Source organism: Lampris incognitus, chromosome 4 (assembly GCF_029633865.1).
Source record: "Lampris incognitus isolate fLamInc1 chromosome 4, fLamInc1.hap2, whole genome shotgun sequence".
NCBI lineage: Eukaryota > Metazoa > Chordata > Actinopteri > Lampriformes > Lampridae > Lampris > Lampris incognitus.
The window spans coordinates 22,557,800-22,575,829 of record NC_079214.1 but is presented as its reverse complement, the minus strand read 5'-3'; the positions used below and the strand labels follow the sequence as shown (position 1 = coordinate 22,575,829).

The following is an 18,030-nucleotide window of genomic DNA, read 5'->3' as shown; positions in this document are numbered from 1 at the left end:
GATAGATAGATAGATAGATAGATAGATAGATAGATAGATAGATAGATAGATAGATAGATAGATTTGACGATCATAAAATACACATTATATTGCTTCACTTGACCACAGTTATCATATGCACTTACAAACTGCCAAGGATTAGATTACACAATAAAGCCACAGGCTATTCTCCACTGTGATCCTCTATAAGGGGGGTGTCCTGCTTTTGATTTGAAACTTCCAGAAACACCGCTCAAACAGTTAATCACAAAGGAAACATGAATTTCAATATTATGCTTGAAGATTTTTATGCAAAGTCAAAAAAACTCTCCAAACTGAAATGGGGCAGGTTTGCCCCAATTCAGCTCAATTCAATTCAATTCAATTCAATTCAACTCAACTCAATTCAGATATTTCAATTCAAAACAAGTGTTCAGCTTGTAATAATACATTTGCTGACTTGTGACTTACTGTCTGCACTTTCATTACTACTACCCCATGATTGAATTTTTTGTGGCAAGGCTTCCCCTTTGATTTTTACCTCAAAATTTCCATTAATTTTAAGCGCTTTGGTTGTCTAGAAAAGCGCAATATAAATGTCATGATTATCCATCCACCCATCCATCCATCCATTATCCGAACCGCTTATCCTGCTCTCAGAGTCGCGGGGATGCTAGAGCCTATCCCAGCAGTCATTGGGTGGCAGGTGGGGAGACACCCTGGACAGGTCTCCAGGCCATCACAGGACGTGTAATGATGATGATGATGACGATGATGATAATAATAATAATAATAATAATAATGATAATAATAATTTTATTTATATAGCACCTTTCTAAAACAATGTTACAAAGTGCTTCACACAAAAAAAAAAACAGATAAAACCAGACAAGGCAGGAATAAGAGTAAGATCAAATAAGAGTAAAGATAAAAGGTCACCATACATGACGTTTTTTTTTTTAAAATCTTCTTTTCTAAATCTTTCCCAAACACATTTAAAAATCATGTAATTTTTTCACATTTTCAACCTTTCCCTGACAGTCTGAGGACACAAGTGATGCTAATCTACACACAGACATATACAGACACAGACTGTGGTGCACACAGACTAACATAATCGTTTCAGAAAATGTGTTTCCTCACTTTTACCCTCATAGGCTGATCCTGCCTTCCCCTGACATTGTACAGTAGAGCTGCACCAAAACAAACAAATTCTGTCAGTTCTCAACACAATAAATGTCTTGCTAAAATCAATATTTTCTTGACATTGAATTGTTATCACTCTGCCTCTTTTTCAGAGACTAAAGGGCCAATTCTCATAAGTTATCCCAGTTGTAATACACCTGCCACTGAAAATGCAGTGAAATTCTGGCTCGGAGAATCACAATTTAGGGCTGGAAGGCATCCAGCAGATAAGTGCAGAGCCAGTGAGCAGAACTAATCTCATCAAATATTAAACTTGGTTAGGAGACTTGGTTGAGCAGCAGTAAAGTCCAGTGGGATTTCCTGCAGTCCAACTGAAGAGAAAAAGCTGCAGGATCATGGGACATTTTGCACAGGAAGTCCGCCCGAGAGGCAGCCATTTTGAATTTTAGCTCAGGAAGGAACCCTGACATGATTATATAGGCTAACGCACACATCGACCCCCCTCAGTCATGTTAGGATTTCATTAGGGAAAAAAATGCCTCATCCCATTTTTGAAGGTTTATGGCTAGATGATGATGTATGAAATAGTAAAATTCCCTTGCACCCATTTTCAGTGCCCCGGGGCAAAGTGTACTACAAAAGCACTAAAACAACCAAGAAAAATGTGATTTTTCAGGGTGCTGTCCAAGGAATTTGCAGCTGAAGCAAGTGGGTGTTTTATGAAACACTATTAGTTTTCAAGTATGTTGTTCAAGCACATCCAGATCTTCCATACATGTCTGTTAATGCTCACATTAAATGGACAGTGCCCTGTTAAACATCATCTGGTTAGACTATATGAGAGGATCTGTCTAGGAGCATTACTTTTTAAAATTAATATGCAGGGAACTCCCTTATTCACATTTCAGGGAGTGGATGTAATGTTACTTTCACTCTTGCTTCTTCTAATAACACCTCTTCCTTGACCATTTAATGCAATAGTTGACTAAAGGCACACAGAGCTAATGTATATTGCTGTAAAATATTGTAGTAGATGCATTTACAAGCCATACAACTGAACTGACACCTGGATTTTCGGGTGTCGGGCTGTGTCAGAAGCAATCTGAATTAATGTCAGTTGTAAATGGAGCCTGTGAAATGTCCAAAATCTTGCACAAACACATAAATTGTTCTTTTCTGCTTCTGACTACATATCCTGACATGGCACTCATTCCTGAAAGTTTGTTTCTCAAAGAAAAAAAAAAGCAATTCATTCAGTTGCAATAAATTTACCTCATTTGTTTGATGGCAGGAAATGTAATAAATGTTCGAACCTTTAATGGTCAAAAATCCATCTGGGGTATGTACGAGCGATAAGTTAATACCAATTATATGTTGTTGGGTGTCTAGTTTTGGTGTGAAATAGGGTGCATGTTTCTAAAATTTTTCTCGACAAGGGTTGCTTGCATTATCATTGGAAAGGGGGATTTTTAAGGCAGATGAGAAAAATATCCTTTAAAAATACATGTCACACCCAAGAAGGCCTTGTCCTTGTGCTGAGCATCATTAAGACTCTAGTCTGCACTACTACTGCAGATTGGCAGGTTAGTATTCAAGATTTTATTTAGGAAAAAAAAAGAAAGAAAGAGGGTCCTGTACTTCAGGTGGTCTTCTTAGGGCTGGGGCAGGTGGTGTGTGGAAAGGCTGGAGCAGTAATGGTGGGGTGGAGTAAATAAAGCAGCGAGAATGTTTCTGAGATAAAGTGAAGTGCATTACCCGCGGGCAGCCAATGGGTTGAAACTATCACATCTCCCTCCATCACCTCCACTCAACTCCTCCAGCTGAGGCGTACTTAGCACCATCCATAATGCATGGTCACCCTTCCCCCTCACATGGGCCTGTCATGGCTTGTTCCATTCGACAACTCAGCCCAACTCTACTTTTGCCCCTAAGAGGACGCTAACAGTTGCATAATTTAATGGCCACCCGCTGTTTTTGGTGTACGTCTCTTATCAAAAATGTAACAGACCGAGTTTCTGGGAGATTTTTATTTAAACAGGGCAACGGAAGATGTGCCAGTTGAGACAATGGACGTGGCTGGGTTCAAAAGTAGCATGACTTTTCTCAAGAACTTTTCTCTAAAACTAGGATGGCAGCGTTCATGTGCACATGTGGTATGCAGGAGCAGCTAGCAATAGGCCCACCTCATATTTCAAGATAAGCAATTCTTTAATGTCAGCTAATTAAAGAAAGGAATGGTAACTCATTTTGATAGTACATTGAGACATTGAGTCTTCTTTTGTTTTATGACATTCCTCTGCCTTGTAGTGTGTGGCCAAACAAAAATGAATCATTTGATGTACTCAACATTCTCCCTGAGTCATTTTTGGATGTTTAAAAAAAATTGTGCGTGTGTGTGTGTGGGATTAAAAATATAAAAAAATGATAAATCAGAGTATTTCTTGGATAAAGGTGGTAAAGGGGGGGAACAAAGGGCCTATTGATGGGAATGTGCAGGAAGACAGATGCTCTGTGCAGGTCAAGGTGAGAGAGGTCATTGAGAGAGTAGGAGTATTTAGCAGATGTAAGGAACACCTGCTATGCTGCACAACTCTATTTAGTGAGTCAAAGAAAATACCTGGGCCAAATAGTAAAGATACCTTATACTTTGCTTTAGCTGCCCACATTAGTGACAGATAACCAGCAAACAAAACTGAATGGGTGCCAAACAGTTCTAAAACAGTCAATGGAAGACATTTGAAAGTTCGTTAAAAGCATTTAAAAAAAAAAAAGTCCCCCCCCCTTTTTTGCCCCAGTTGCACCTGGCTAATCACCCCGCTCTCCAAGCCGTCCGGTCACTGCTCCACCCCCTCTGCCGATCTGAGGAGGGCTACAGACTACCATATGTCTCCTCCGATACATGTGGAGTCACCAGCCACTTCTTTTCACCTGACAGTGAGGAGTTTCACCAGGGGGATGTAGCATGTTGAAGGATCACGCTATTCCCCCCAGTCCCCCCCAAACAGGCGCCCTGACCGACCAGAGGAGGCGCTAGTGCAGTGACCAGGACACATACCCACATTGGGCTTCCCACCCGCAGACACGGCAAATTTTGTCTGTAGGGACGCCAGCCCAAGCCGGAGGTAACACGGGAATTCGATAACGTGGAGATTTGAACCGGCAATCCCCGTGTTAATAGGCAACGAAATAGACCGCTACGCTACCCGGATGCCCGTGGTTAAAAGTACTTCTTAGTGAGTGGCAGTTTACCCAGCATGGTCAGAACCTCGCTGATGTGGTAAAACCCACCTCCATCCATCCATCCATCCATTGTCTGAACCACTTATCCTGCTCTCAGGGTTGTGGGGATGCTGGAGCCTGTTCCAGCAGTCATTGGGTAGCAGGCAGGGAGACACCCTGGACAGGCCTCCAGGCCATCAAGCCCCCCCCCCCCCACCACACACACACACACACACACACATACACCACCTATTGGCACACAAAAAAAAAAAACAGGTAAACAGAGCTGCTATGAGTAAGCTACAAATGCTACTGATTTTACGTTGGTTGTTACATGAGCACAGATATTTCATCTGATGAATATGTCCAGATGAACTGATTCAACTTTCTGTGATTTCCTTACCTGGAATATTGAGCATGTATAAAGACATCTGATGAATACTTTGGACCAGCAAATCTTAAGCCAGTGCCTTTCTCTCTTCCAGCTTCAATTTATGATAATAATGACTTCATTTTTAGCTATCTGACGATCACAGTCTTAGGAATCCAGCATCTTGGCATGCTGCCATTCAAATTTCATTACTGCCATCCAGCCTCTCACAGTAGCACAATGAATACTGGAATAAACCAAAGACTCGGGAATAACCCCAACCAAGCAAAGAAATTTGGACAGAAGCATCATGCAGGTCTGCCAATGCCTATTTTTTTATTCACTAGTGTGCTTATTGCTGATGAATAACAACAAACTAACAGAGCTTTGGCTACACTATTAAATCAAAATGTACCTCAGACCTGCGCCTTGAGGCCCAGTTTGACTGATAACCTTTCAATTAATGGTTACATAAAAACAAAGAAATCATTACCAGCTATTTTGAGCTCAATATCTTGCTGGGTTAAATTTTCTAAGTGTATTGTACCACAGCATCATGTCACTGGTGAATGTCATCAAAAAAGTAATTTACCACTCCCATCTCCATCTCCTATCCTATCCTGTAAGCATGCTTTCTCAGATCGACTCAACATCAGAATCAGAAACAGAATCATGTTTATTGGCCATGTAGGTTTGCACACACATGGAATTTGACTCTGGTTTCATGGCTCTCTCAGTGTATTTAACATAGAATAACAACACAACAATCTTCAGATATATAGTCAAGTCAAGTCAAGTTGAATTTTACACAAGGATTGACTATATATAGGCTAAATAAGAGGTAAAGTGCAATGGTACAGAGAATATATCAGATACTGAAATATAATGTAACGTGCATGGATAAGTAGACACGCTGGCTGCTGACTGGCGGGTCTGACCCTTTGTCGAGTGGTTAGCGATGTCTCCTGCGGTGCGGGCGATACGGGTTCGCTTCCCGGCCGCGGCAGTTTCTGTGGTTGCGTTGTCCCCCGAATTCGCTACAATAACGTGTCAGCTCCATAGTGATTGAACAGTATATTGTGGAGTTGTGTAATTGGCCATATCCTTATAGCATCTCTTTAAATATCGTGAATAAGGATTAGATAATTTTTGTCCCATGCTCCAATTAAGCATTAAGTCTTTTTGCTTCCACACTTTCTCATGAGTGGTGGTGAAAACACTTTGGTGGGTAGATACATAAAAACAGACAGACAAAAAATGGCAAAAGCATCAAATCTCTGTTGGGAAAGAAAATGAAAACCTAAACTGTGCTGAACTGGCAGCACCTACAGTGTAGAAGTTAGAGCTAGAAAGCCTGTCCTGACCTTGGATTTAGACTGAGACCCTCCCAGGAAGGAGGCTTTAAAGAAAAAAACTAATCTAAGCTACACTACCGTTCAAAAGTTTGGGATCACCCAAACAATTTCGTGTTTTCCATGAAAAGTCACACTTATTCACCACCATATGTTGTGAAATGAATAGAAAATAGAGTCAAGACATTGACAAGGTTAGAAATAATGATTTGTATTTGAAATAAGATTTTTTTTACATCAAACTTTGCTTTCGTCAAAGAATCCTCCATTTGCAGCAATTACAGCATTGCAGACCTTTGGCATTCTAGCTGTTAATTTGTTGAGGTAATCTGGAGAAATTGCACCCCACGCTTCCAGAAGCAGCTCCCACAAGTTGGATTGGTTGGATGGGCACTTCTTTGAGCAGATTGAGTTTCTGGAGCATCACATTTGTGGGGTCAATTAAACGCTCAAAATGGCCAGAAAAAGAGAACTTTCATCTGAAACTCGACAGTCTATTCTTGTTCTTAGAAATGAAGGCTATTCCATGCGAGAAATTGCTAAGAAATTGAAGATTTCCTACACCGGTGTGTACTACTCCCTTCAGAGGACAGCACAAACAGGCTCTAACCAGAGTAGAAAAAGAAGTGGGAGGCCGCGTTGCACAACTGAGCAAGAAGATAAGTACATTAGAGTCTCTAGTTTGAGAAACAGACGCCTCACAGGTCCCCAACTGGCATCTTCATTAAATAGTACCTGTTAGAGCCTGTTTGTGCTGTCCTCTGAAGGGAGTAGTACACACCGGTGTAGGAAATCTTCAATTTCTTAGCAATTTCTCGCATGGAATAGCCTTCATTTCTAAGAACAAGAATAGACTGTCGAGTTTCAGATGAAAGTTCTCTTTTTCTGGCCATTTTGAGCGTTTAATTGACCCCACAAATGTGATGCTCCAGAAACTCAATCTGCTCAAAGAAGTGCCCATCCAACCAATCCAACTTGTGGGAGCTGCTTCTGGAAGCGTGGGGTGCAATTTCTCCAGATTACCTCAACAAATTAACAGCTAGAATGCCAAAGGTCTGCAATGCTGTAATTGCTGCAAATGGAGGATTCTTTAACGAAAGCAAAGTTTGATGTAAAAAAAATCTTATTTCAAATAAAAATCATTATTTCTAACCTTGTCAATGTCTTGACTCTATTTTCTATTCATTTCACAACATATGGTGGTGAATAAGTGTGACTTTTCATGGAAAACACGAAATTGTTTGGGTGATCCCAAACTTTTGAACGGTAGTGTATATGCAGCCTGGTAAAATTGAATATCCCAAGACAACATAAAAAAACAGCGTTCTTTATTCCGATCAATTTTATGATTTAGAAAAATGACATTAATAAATTTAGAGTTTCAACAATGATACTGCTCAACATAAATCTCAGGGTCTTAGCCTATAAAATGCCTAATCTCTTGTGCAGCTAGCCGGTGGAAACTACCTAGCATACAAGTGCCTAATCAAATGAAAGAAAATAAGCAAATAAAATAACTGCACAATAAACAACTGCAGGGTCCTCCAAGTATAGCGTTTTACATGGTCCTCCCCCACATGGTGTGATGGATGCCTAACTCTGCTTGGCTATCCGTTACACATGGAAGCGCTCTAACAAAAAATCTCTTTTACAAGCTCTTAGAAACTCAGCCGATCACTCCAGCGTACTTGAGGAAGGGAACAAAAAAACCCGGAACTTCCGGTTTAATCTCCACTGTTCTAGCTCGCGCTGGGGGCGCTCCACAAGGCACAGCGCCCTCTGGTGGTTTTTTACTTTAAAAATCAATCCCCACCCGGCTACATACTCCCCTGCTAAAAAGTCAACGTCCTCAGTGACTTAATTCGTAGCTTTCACTTCCTTCACTGCTTCCCTGAAGAATACAGCACCCATACTCGTTAGCAACGGGGGCAGCACATCAGGACTGAGTGAAATCGAATTACATGTTGACCTAGGGACATGGTGAGGGTTTGAATGTACCCCTGCATTAGCTCTCAGAGTTCTACGTGGTGCAGGGACAGGTGCCCGTACATCAGTCATAGAAACAGGTGTCTCTAACTCTGTTTCCCTACCAGAAGGTTCTACCTCCACCGGCTCAGGACCATATCTAGACACTGTGTCCCCTCTGTCCTGAGCATCAGTAATCTCAGTAATCTCATCTCTCTCTCTACTTATCCCCTGACCCAAGCTTGGACAAGTGACTTCTTCCAGAACTACATACTCAGGGTCTGTGTAGACCGGGACAGCCTCAGAAGGAGCCTGAACAGGTGTCACGACAGGGGCACGAGGGCTCTCCCTCCTGGGGGCAGGCACAGGACCTACACATGGTCTAAGATCCGCTCTATGGACCCTCTTAACCGGACCACCCTCCATAGGCTCCACAGCATGCGTAGTACCTTGGATCTCCACCGCTCTATGAACATTAGGACTCCATGCATCTTGTATCTTATTCCTGCCCTGTGGTCTGTGACGAAGATACACCAACTGACCGACCTCAATTGGGGGACAGTACACCTTGTGTTTGTCTAGCTCGATCCTTTCTGCTGCCTTCTATTCAGCATACTCCTTTGCTCTAGCATGTGCTTCATTCAACCGCTCTCGATGCACCACTAACCAATCATGTTTCTGATCATGCACTTGCTCCTGCCCTAACAGAGCATCTACTGTGAGGTGCGGATGGACCCTGAAAAGTAGATAGTACGGCGTATAGCCAGTAGTCGAATGAGGTGTCACATTGTAGGCATGGACTACCTCTGCTAAGTGCTTAGGCCAACGGCGTTTTTTCTCTGCCGGTAGAGTACGCAATAAATCATGCAGAGTTCTGTTGTATCGCTCACATTGCGCATTCCCTTGGGTGTGATGAGGTGTTGTGCGGGTTTTCTTTACACCGTACAGTTTGCACAACTCTGTAATTACTTCACTCTCAAAATTTCTCCCCTGATCTGATGCAATCTCTCAGGCACACCATACCCCATGAACCACTCTCTGAGGAGAATCTTGGCTGTGGTGTCTGCTCTCTGATCACGAGTGGGGTACGCTTGAGTGAACTTCGTGAACACATCTGTCACCACTAAAACATTCTCTCGACCATCTGAGGAAGGTTCTAAGATGGTGAAGTCTACGGCAACTACCTCCAGGGGTCGTGTGGCTATAAATGACTCTCTAAGGGCGTGTATCTTGGGCTGTGGCATCTTAGTGAGGACACATCTCTGACAGTTCTTAACCCACTGCTCTACGTCGTCATACATCCCCGCCCAGAAACATCTCTGTTTCAGAAGGTTCTGTGTTCTTTCTATTACCTGATGCCCCATGTGATCATGCACGCTCTCCAGGACTGGTTCTTTTAAACAGGTAGGTAACAGTAGTTGACGACATTCGCCCACATGAGCATCATCCACCACACGATAGAGTAAGCCATCTATCTCCTTGATCCGGCACCACTGTCTAAGTAAGGACACCACAGGCTTGGCTAACCTGGTTCTCTCCCAATAGGCGGGCTTTTCTTTCCTGTCCCAGAACTGTCTAAATGTACTGAGTGTGGGATCTGTGCTCTGGAACTGCTGTAGCTCTTCCTTGGAGTACCCGGGCAAGGTAGGGGTATTACCCTGTTCATCCCTCCCGTCAGTACCCTGTTCGGCCTCTGAGGCTCGAACCTGTCTTATGCTACAACACTTGGCCCCTGCAGTCCCTAACTCTGGGCCTAGAGCTGTTCCCTTCCTAAAATTGCAAATAGCTATGCAATCATCATACTCTAGGTCGTCTACATCTGGCTGGGGCTCCCCTGCTAACGGCTGCCTAGACAGGGCATCAGCAGCGGTGTTACAGCGACCTAAGCGGTATTTGACCTCAAAGTCAAAAATCGCTAACTGAGCCACCCAGCGTTATTCAACGGCTCCTAACCTCGCAGGATTCAGGTGGCATAAGGGGTTGTTGTCCGTTATGACTGTGAACTTAGAACCTAACAGGTAACCCCTGAACTTCTCGGAAACGGCCCACTTAAGGGCGAGCAGTTCCAATTTCATACTGCTGTAGTTTCTGTAATTTTTCTCAGCATTACGCAGTCTCCTACTGGCATAAGCTATCACTCTTTTCTTCTCACCCTGCTGCTGATATAGGACTGCGCCTAATCCTAAACTACTGGCATCTGTCTCAACAGTGAAAGGAAGAGAGACATCAGCATAACCTAAAAGCGGAGCACAGGTGAGCTTCTCTTTCAGTAATTCAAAAGCTTCCTGGCACTCTGTGGTCCATAAACTTCCAAACAGCTGTTTAGACCGGGATGGACTGGTGCTCCTGAGACACGAATTGACCACATCATGTAGGGGCCCTGCCAGCTGAGAAAACCCCTCTATGAACTTCCGATAATAACTACAGAAGCCTAGGAAGCACCTCAAATCCTTTACGGTACTGGGGACTTCCCACTGTTTCACCGCAGCTATCTTAGTCTCTTCTACCTCCTCCTCTTCTGCCCAGGCGTCGTTACCTGCTTCTGACATGGTGAAACGTCTCTTAGCTCAACTCAGTCCCTTGACAGTCTGTAGACTTGAGTAGAGGTGATAGGTCTTCCTCCTCCACGTTCTCAGTGCTGCCTGGATCGCCGAAATCTGGTCACTGGTTCTCCACCGCAACTCCAGGAAGGTCTCACGGTCTGGGATCCTCATCAACACACGACCACTGCAGTTGTTTATGTGCTAAAAAAAAAACCCTAGCCTATCTAGCTAATTCTCAAACTATCAGGAAACTCCAAAAAATTAAACCCCACTCCTGGTACCAAAATATGCAGCCTGGTAAAATTAAATATCCCAAGACAACATAAAAAACAGCGTTCTTTATTCCGATCAATTTTATGATTTAGAAAAATGACATTAATAAATTTAGTTTCAACAATGATACTGCTCAACATAAATCTCAGGGTCTTAGCCTATAAAATGCCTAATCTCTTGTACAGCTAGCCAGTGGAAACTACCTAGCATACAAGTGCCTAATCAAATGAAAGAACATAAGCAAATAAAGTAACTGCACAAAAAACAACTGCAGGGTCCTCCAAGTATAGCGTTTTATATGGTCCTCCCCCACATGGTGTGATGGATGCCTAACTCTGCTTGGCTATCCGTTACACATGGAAACGCTCTAACAATAAATCTCTTTTACAAGCTCTTAGAAACACAGCCGATCACTCCAGCGTACTTGAGGAAGGGAACAAAAAAACCCGGAACTTCCGGTTTAATCTCCGCTGTTCTAGCTCGCGCTGGGGGGGCTCCACAAGGCACAGCGCCCTCTGGTGGTTTTTTACTTTAGAACTCAATCCCCACCCGGCTACATCCAAAATTTAGGAGACAAACCAAGCGATGGATAGCAGAACTTTTTAAATTGATTCAGTGCTGAGCGTGCTAGCATCAGCCCACTACTGTACACCAAACTGCAATGGAATCCTTCAAGCCAATAATGTCTAATGAAAGCTCTTTTTTTGGCACTAACAGGGTCAGACCGTTTTGATAAGTGTCTGAAAACACTTTCCATTATGAAAAGACAATCCCAGTATACTCAGTCACTGCAAAGGTGGACTTTTCCCCGCATTTTCCTTTTTTGCATTTCTATATAACTCTATCACGTTTCCTTCTGCAACAGCGCACTGCTTGCAGGGTTACAGAGCGAGACCTCTGCTCTGGGTTAGAAATGGATTGATATCTAAATACAGAACTGATATCATGGCTATGGCTCTTTGGACTCTTCTCATAAAATTCTGAGCCTGGTACTGCAATAAAGAGCTCTTTAAGTAGATGGTATTTGGTGAGCGCTATTGCCCCAAAGGATTGCATTGCAGTTTAGTGTGCAGTCATCTGACACTAGCTTGCACAATACTGAATCAGTTTAAAGAACACAGCTATCCATCCCTTGGTTTGAAGGAAAATAGGGCTTATGTTAAAAAATACCAGAGTTTTCCTTTAGGGTTAGGCCGCTCACTACCCATCTGCATGTTTGCAGTGAGCATATAAGCCTGCCTGCTGTGTGCCTGGACTAGCTCCGGCTTTGCTGGAGACTCACATCTACCTTTAGTTTTGTCTTTCATTTATTACTGCTGCTTCTCCATTTGTGATGGCTCTAGCTGCAAATCATTCTCCCTCTGCACTTTTTGTGTCTGTGTAATTGATGTTTCTGGGTCGGACCACTGCATGAATGAGGCCTCTATTGCTTTCTTTTCCCTCTGTAATGCTAAAAGTTAGTGTTGCTTCATGGGACGGTGCTAATCTGTGGCGATGCTTGGGATGACATGCCTGGATTTCAGGATGTCAGGCTCCCTCAGAAACAATCTGGATTAATGTCAGCTGTCAATGGAGCTTGTGAAATATCTAAATTCTTGTACAAATACATAAAATTCACACAGTGCTGTCCCAGTGTCCATTTTGCCTTTTGCTTTGGTTTGTTATCATCAACTGTGGTTGTTGAGTGCTTTTTTATAATTTGTCTTCCTTAAATCTGGTACCGTATTGACTACCTGTCCCACTCTGCACATATTTCATGTCTATCTGTCCTGAAAGAGGACTCCCTGATCCCTCCTTTGATGCTCTTCCTCTTTCTCCATTTTTTTCCAGTGATTTTTTTTTTTTTACTTTCCCCCCCTTTTTCTCCCCAATTGTATCCGGGTAATTACCCCCACTCTTCCGAGCAGCCCTGGTTGCTGCTCTGCCGATCCGGGGAGGGCTGCAGACTACCACATGCTTCCTCTGATACATGTGGTGTTGCCAGCCACTTCTTTTCACCTGACAGTGAGGAGTTTTACCAGGGGGACGTAGCATGTGGGAGAATCACACTATACCCCCCTGTTTCCCCTTCCCCCTGAACAGGTGCCCCGACCGAGCAGAGGAGGCACTAGTGCAGCGACCAGGACACATACCCACATCCTGCTTCCCACCTGCAGACATGGCCAATTGTGTCTGTAGGGACCCCCCACCAAGCCGGAGGTAACGCGGGGATTCAACCCGGCAATCTCTGTGTTGGTAGGCAACGGAATAGACTGCCACGCTACCTGGACACCCCAATGATTTTTTTTAATTATCTGTGGAGTTTTTTCTTATCTGAATTTTGGGTGTTGTCTATTGTCATTTTCATTTACTGTATACACCTGTTTTCCATTGTGTGAGTATAAAGCCCTCTTAGACTGTGTGACATTGTATTCAACTAATATCTAGCACAGTTTCCTGTAAAAAGCAGAAGAGGTGCATGCCGATCCATGTACTAATGTAGCTAGCTCATTCACACTTACAGCAGAGCTGATCCCACATAGTCTTCATTCAGCAAGCTGTTAAGCTGTGGGCTAGTTTCCTAATCTCTGGTTTGTCGTGATATGGAGTTTGAAAGAAAACTGAGCAATGAAAAACTGAAGAACTGCTGATACCACTGTTGAATTTCACTATCCAAATGTATTCAATACCCCTTGCAACAGCCAAACCTCCAGCACAAAATGTTTATCCAACTCTTCTGCTTCAAACATGTTGATTTAAAATAAAGTAAATGCACCAAGGAATGTAACTTGTGTCTAAGTAAAGCTGTAATTATAATAACAACACTTAAATAAGCTAATTTGATTCAACACTAATGCCTGGCACACTCTCTCATCCAATTACACCCCTGCAGTAGAACTGCTTGTAAATGACAGTGTAAGTGATTGAAATAATTGTTTTTTTTCTCCAAAGGAAAGACCCACATCACATTGGGATTTGAGGGTTTTGAATGAAAGTGAGATGAATGACTAAGCACATTATATATACTGATACACCCCGTGTTATAAATCAGATACATCAAACTTTGCCATAATTTTTATCGGCCGCATCAAATTTGAAAGACAACATAGGATGTGTTTGGTGGGTTTTCCTTCTCCTTAGCCGAAAGAAGGTATCTTCAGGTTGCAGCTAACAGGATCAGCTGGATGTGAGTAATGCGAACAATACTATCATACAAAAACCATTCTTAGGAAAGCAGAGGGACAAAAGCATAACTGTTTCTTTGCAATGTGATAAGTGACTCGCGGATAACAAACTGAAACATCTCGCTGTGCTCGGATTAAAAACTGAATAGTGTTATTGTGTCTGTCCAAAGTAGTCATGCATTTATCTATATAATTACGTAATGTACAGGAACACCATGTACCTTTTGGTCCGATGCTCAACTCGCATCTATTATTCATTATGCTTAAAATTTTATTGTTTAAACACTTCTTATGGTGACCTTTGGTTGGATCCTCCAGATGGGAAAATGGTGTAAACCTGTGCTCTATTTCTGAATATGAGTGTTACTCAGTTTGACAGAGGTTTGAAATAGTGGATTAAAGACACAAGTCCAACAAACTGTGCATGCCTTTTCTCAATACTTGATTGCTTTGCCACACAATGAGGACACATCACCACCACCACCGGATTCGGTAAGCAGATTTACAAGGACCCGTTTTTATGAGCACAACCAGACCAGTGCCTCTGCAAGGACATTATTATTGTGTGAAAAGCACCAAGAGAAAATGATGGAAACAGTGCACCTATACTTACTACAGTTTCAAATAAATAATACTTAGCAATATCAACAAACTACCCTGTTACTGTTTAAACGGAAAATATGTCAACGTTTGAGGCTGTTTTTGTAAAGATACCGTAAGAACAGCGTGTCCAGAAGTTCTGCTAGGTCTAATAAGGCCCAGTATAACCTCTGAGAGAATATACCACCTAACCTGCTATTACGAGCCAATAGCAACAATAGCTTAATACATCTCCATAATAGGTTGCGTCAGGAAGGCTTGTAATTATTGTTTACTTCAGTGGAAATCCTGGTTCCATTTATGGTGAACCTCATATCTAGCAGCAAGCTTTGAGTCTGTAATCTTCAGGATATGTAAATCACAGAACTGTGGGCTACTTTGTTGCCCTCGCAAAATTACTGTCATGGTTGAGAAGTCTCTAAATTCCTGATTCCAAGTAAGGTTAGGACTTTAGAGAAAAACACTACATGGCAGAGAGTGTGCAGCTTTAGCCTTACATAGGAACTCGGTGGTAAATGGTAGGGGTCAACATGTGAGGATGACCTATCAAAGAGCATGTTCCATATTCATGTCACTTACTGCTTGTGTCCAATTTATTTTGACTAGGCCGTCATCTGCAGTTGGTGTGTGGACAAAGACTTATGTAATTTTAGTCCAACTGACAGCACATAGATCAATACTCTACGCTCCCCAACTTGACAAGAAAAAAAACAAGAAAGAAAGCCACTTTATTTTTGACATTGTAGTCTTACAATGAATTTGTTCTCTGCATTTAAAACATCCTATTGTATAGGAGCAGTGGGCAGCTGCAGCGCCCGGGGACCAACTCCGGTTCTTCTTTCCATTGACTTGGTCAGGGGCACAGACAGGAGTGTTAACCCTAACATGCATGTCTTTTTGATGGTGGGAGGAAACCGGAGCACCCGGAGGAAACCCACGCAGACATGGGGAGAACATGCAAACTCCGCACAGAAAGGACCTGGGACGGCCTGGGGTTTGAACCCAGGACCTTCTTGCTGTGAGGCAACAGTGCTAACCACTGGGCCACCAAACTGTGCTGATTTTTATACCTGCTCTTCGTAAGTCAACCCTTGTCATGTCTATGAGCTGGGATAGGCTCTAGCATCCCCGCGACCCCGAGAGCAGGATAAGCAGTTTGGATAACAGATGGAAGGGCACAATATGTTTGGCTGGCAACGCTCCTTTGAGTCGATTTTTTGTTTTAGTCTGTCATAATGACACACTTCAAGGCATACTTAACTCAGTAGAGATAGCAAGTAATGAGCAACTTGTGTCCACAGGTAAACCAATATTGCCATCTCAATAGCTAATCTTGTAACCCATAACCTCATTTGTGAGACACATATGTGAAAGCTCCAACTCTCTCTGCAGCTATGGGATATCAATTAGAAATGTGGTGCACAGTAGTGTATGCCTCACTGATGAAAATAAAAGAGTTCTGCCTGCCAGCTCTTTTAGACTCACTGGTTGGGGGTCTAAAGAAATTGAGTCCAAACAAGAGATTGTGTGGAATGAGTGATTTTTCCGTCTTGGCCAGTCCACACTGTCTCTCCTGTGTGCAAAACCATCGCCAACCTGCTGCCAGTGATTTGTGGCCTACGCTCTCCAGATCAGTGCAGGGCTCAAGATCAAGGGCATTGAGATGGCAACAGTCGCTTGTCATGTTTAGCCTCCTTTGCTAACCGGTGTTTTTATCCCCCGTGGGGATAAAGGGAGACAGGAAAGATGATCGCATGGAAGGGAAACTCCTCCTTGTTCCTGTCTGCTGAGCCTTTTATACTCCCCTTTTCTTCTCTTTCTCCTTCTCTCAGTCTTCCTCCTCCTCCTCCTCCTCCTCCTCCTCCTCCTCCTCCTCCTTCTCCATTGCTAAAAGGCCAACATACTGCCCGCCTCTTGTTTGGATAAGTGAGTGTGGAGACGTCAGCCCGGGTTCTGATGTATACCACCTGCCTTGGCCTCCAGTTGACCTCTGTCCAGCTCCCACTGCAGAGACATTCCTGTGCTTTTCTGGGGCCATGTTTACACTGCAACAGATTAGGCTTTGCTCTCCTCTCTCTAGCTCATCACAGTGGACAGTGTCGGGCCTCTCCATTTCAAGTAAAAAAACAATTTTTTAAAAAAATCAAAAACCTAGACTATTGCAGTTTTTGCAGAATGAGATTAGAATCAGCGCGCTGACAAAAATACATTTCCTCTGAATGACGTCAGTCGGAGGAGGAGCTTTCAGTTTTGACGATGTTTCCTTCAAAACAGAGGTTTCCATCAAAGACTACAGAGCAGGAGCGGAAAATGATCTTGCACTATCCACACATCCTGCCAGATCTAGTCAATGGGGAGACGGGCCAGTCAGAGGAGTGTGCAACTCATTTCGCCTTACTGGGCCGACCTCAGGATGGGAGTCCGAGGGGCTATTACAATCCCTCAGCTGCCACGGTCCTCCCACACACAAGCAGAGCAAGACCACGGGCTTAACTAAACGAGAGCTCATGTGAACACCGTGACCTCACGCTTTCACCCTTTGAATGAATCAGCACTCGTGATTTACACTTTAAAGCCGTGTAATGTCCTAAATGAGACTGTCTCACAAAAGCACTCAAATGAAGAGCAAAGTTTGGGAAAAAAAGTTTTTGATTTTAAGATGTTGGAGTGGTCCTTTCATCTTGATTTGACTTCAAATCCAGTAACTAAAACTTTAATAGGACAGTACCACTTAATACGACCTTCATTTTGGTCTGTTGTCAAGGACTGAACAAAGTATATTGTTTCCTTGTCATTTAAGACCTGGAGCACTTTTTGCAAGGGTAGTCAGATAACAACATAAATACTTAGAATTTAAATGATGGACTTTAATTTTTTTTGATTGAAGTCATATTATGAAGCTATTGAAACTGCTTGCAGTTCCTAAAACAGTACAAATTATATGGAAACATTTAATATCGACATATTTATAAGACCTGGGATATTGTGTCTGTTGCAAAGACGTAGTTTTTGCATGTTCGGGCCTTTTAGGCTTTTAGCATGTATGCGTCCTTGCTTCTTTTTTTTTAATATTGGATGTAGAATATATGAAAAAGTGTTGTCCTGGATCTTATTATTGCATTTTTTTTTCTTTTGATAGAAAGAAGAAGCGTTGCTTTGGTCTTGACTTCATGTTTTTCCCTGATGTTTTGCCCATAGACCAGAGAGCATCCTCCTACACAACAGGTACCCCCACAAGCATGAATTTTTATGAATGCATTCTTAGTCGAGTGAAAATTGCATTTAAAAAAAATGTCCTTAAGCTCTTTGTGATCACTTGGAATCAAAAGCTGTCTACAAAAATGTTGTTTCTTATTTTTGTCTGAAGGAGTCCCTGAAAAAAAAAAATTTTTTTTTGCACACTATTAAATAGATGTTCT

At 42.7% G+C, this 18,030-nt stretch overlaps 1 long non-coding RNA gene across 1 annotated transcript in view; it reads left to right on the top strand.

Moving 5' to 3' along the window:
- LOC130111215 (uncharacterized) overlaps window positions 1-17,822 on the top strand; it is a 42,738-nt gene extending 24,916 nt beyond the window's left edge. Inside the window, exon 4 of the long non-coding RNA XR_008810151.1 lies at window positions 17,751-17,822. This is a non-coding gene — a long non-coding RNA (uncharacterized LOC130111215). The remainder of the gene's footprint in view (window positions 1-17,750) is intronic.
- Window positions 17,823-18,030: the final 208 nt, after the last annotated feature.